Source organism: Hakea prostrata, chromosome 4 (genome assembly GCF_041222555.1).
Source record: "Hakea prostrata isolate BN-2017 chromosome 4, UWA_Hpros_2, whole genome shotgun sequence".
Taxonomy (NCBI): domain Eukaryota; kingdom Viridiplantae; phylum Streptophyta; class Magnoliopsida; order Proteales; family Proteaceae; genus Hakea; species Hakea prostrata.
In genome coordinates, this window is record NC_142603.1 from 14,305,167 (window position 1) to 14,307,937 (window position 2,771).

General features: G+C 41.8%; 1 non-coding gene across 1 annotated transcript; it reads right to left on the bottom strand.

The window, feature by feature from the left end:
- Positions 1–2,687: 2,687 nt before the first annotated feature.
- Positions 2,688–2,771, bottom strand: TRNAL-CAA (transfer RNA leucine (anticodon CAA)). The gene has a single exon. It is a non-coding gene; the product is annotated as a tRNA-Leu (tRNA).

Consider the following 2,771-nt stretch of genomic DNA (forward strand, 5'->3'; position numbering starts at 1 on the left):
AATGCCTTTCGGGTTGAAGAACGCCGGGGCAACCTACCAAAGAATGGTAAATAAGGTCTTCAAAGACCAGATTGGAAGGAATATGGAAGTATACGTTGATGATATGCTCATCAAGAGTATAGTCCGAGGAAGTCATTTGGAAGATCTTGAAGAAGTCTTTGATACGTTGAGAACATATCAGATGAGATTAAATCCGGAGAAGTGTGCGTTTGGTATTTCTTCCGAGAAATTCCTTGGATTTATGGTATCTCAAAGGGGAATTGAGGTAAACCCGGAAAAAATTAAAGCCTTGATTGAGATGGAATCACCAAACACAATTCGTGATATTCAATGTCTAACCGAAAGAGTAGCCGCATTGAATAAATTCATTTCAAGATCGGGTGAAAAATGTTTGCCCTTCTTCGAGGCTCTCAAGGAGGTCAGGAAGGCTAATGACACGTTATGGACCGACGAATGTCAGCAAGCGTTCGAGAAGTTGAAGGAGAAGCTCGGGTCACCGCCCCTTTTAGCCCGACCTTCACCGGGAGAGCAACTATTCACGTACTTAGCCATTTCTTCAGATCAGTAAGTGTTGTATTAGTAAGGGAAGAAGGTACTTCACAAAACTCATCTATTTTATTAGTCATGTTCTTGTGGATGCCGAGACGCGATATCCGGACGTGGACAAGCAAGACTTAGCTCTTGTAACCGCATCTCGTAAACTCAAGCCATATTTCCAATCACATCCAATCATGGTCTTGACTAACTTCTCGTTGAAGAAGATCCTACAGAAACCAGACTTAGCCGGGAGGATGGTAACATGGGCTATCGAGTTAAGTGAGTACCAAATTGAGTTTAAGACTCGTCCGGCTATCAAGGGACAACTATTAGCCTATTTTGTCCTCGAAAGTAACATATCCACTACGGGAAAAGAAGACCAACCTGATCGGGAAATGTGGATTGTGTATGTGGACGGCTCGAGCAATTCTTCAGGGAGTGGAGCAGGGCTAATGTTAATTAGCCCGGACGGGTTCACAATCCATTATGCTCTAAGATTTAACTTCAGAGCTTCCAACAATGAGGCTGAGTACGAAGCCCTTCTAGCAGGTCTAAGACTTGCCCAAGCCTTAAGAGTTCGGGAATTGGAAGTCCGAAGCGATTCTCAGTTGATCGTGAATCAAGTTCGTGGTGTGTACGAGGCGAAAGAAACAAGAATGGCTAAGTACTTGGTCAAAATTGATAAATGTCGCCATTATTTCGATCAACTCGAAATGAAGCAAATCCCAAGAAAGGAAAATGAAGTGGCAGATGCGTTATCCAAACTCGCTTTATCCAAATATTCAACCTTAGGCTCAGCCGTCTATATTGAGCAATTGGAGATTCCTAGTATTCAAGAGGTCGAGGCGATGGATATTGAGGAAGAACCTAGTTGGATGGATCCAATTTTTGCATATTTGAAAAATGACATTCTTCCAGAAGACATCAAGGAAGCTAAGGCAATTAAGAATCAAGCAGTGAAGTTCACCATCCAAGAAGAGCAACTTTATAAAAGGTCAGTCACACAACCTCTTCTAAGATGTGTTGGCCCTTCTCGAGCTCAATATGCCTTAGCCAAAGTACATGAAGGAATATGCGGAGCACATATGGGGGGTCGAGCATTAGCCCATAAAATAATACGTCAAGGGCTTTATTGGCCGACTATTCAGAAGGATGCCATGGATTATGTCAAAAAATGCAAGCAATGTCAACTTCATGCATCTATTTCAAGAACTCCGGCTGTCCCACTTACATCAGTCTCCAGCCCCATCCCTTTCACCATGTGGGGGATGGATCTTGCGGGAAAGCTTTCAATGGCCACCCATAGTAGGGAATATTTGGTTGTTGCAATCGATTATTTCAATAAGTGGGTGGAAGCCGAACCTCTCTCGACCATTACTGAGAAGCAAATGCAAAAGTTCTTTGAAGAGAGGATCATCTTGAGATTCGGAATTCCAAAGATTCTTGTGACCAATAACGGAAAACAATTTATCGGAGCGGGTTTCAAGCGTTTTTGTGAAAGATACCATATTGAGCATAGAACCTCATCTGTGACATATCCGCAAAGCAATGGGCAAGTCGAAATAACCAATCGAACGCTCTTGGACGGGATAAAGAAACGTCTGGAGTCAAGTCAGGCCAAGTGGGTAGAAGAGCTACCTAGCGTCCTTTGGTCATATCGTAAGCAAGGATTTCGGGCATATTTCACATCTTCTTCTTCTTCAGTCATCTCCATCAAAGCAAGGATTTCGCCGGTGATAGAAGGATTTCGACCATGAAGCTAAACACGGTCAGTGACATTTTGTAGGTTCACTGTCAATTTTTGCCGAGTTTTCGCCAATTCCGCATTTTTCCGGTGATATTTAGCCATTTTTCAGAGAACTGGGCGAAATTCTTTTTTTGTGCAACTTTCGGTTCAATACTTTCGCCGAAATGTTTTACCATGATAGAACATCAATTAACTCCAAACCCCTTATATTTCATTGCACAGAACATTCTCTCATTATTCTCAAAATAAGTGGAGGGATCTTTTTAATGAAAGTATATGGGAGGATATGGTGTAATTGAATATGTTGTTCTTTGCTAGAAGTATAAATCGAAAATATGATAGAAGAATTTAAAAAATAGTTATTCTTAATAAAATATATATATTTAATGAAAATTAGGAAAAATGTCAGAAGTGGGATTTGAACCCACGCCCTCTCACGAAGACCAGAACTTGAGTCTGGCGCCTTAGACCACTCGGCCATCCTGAC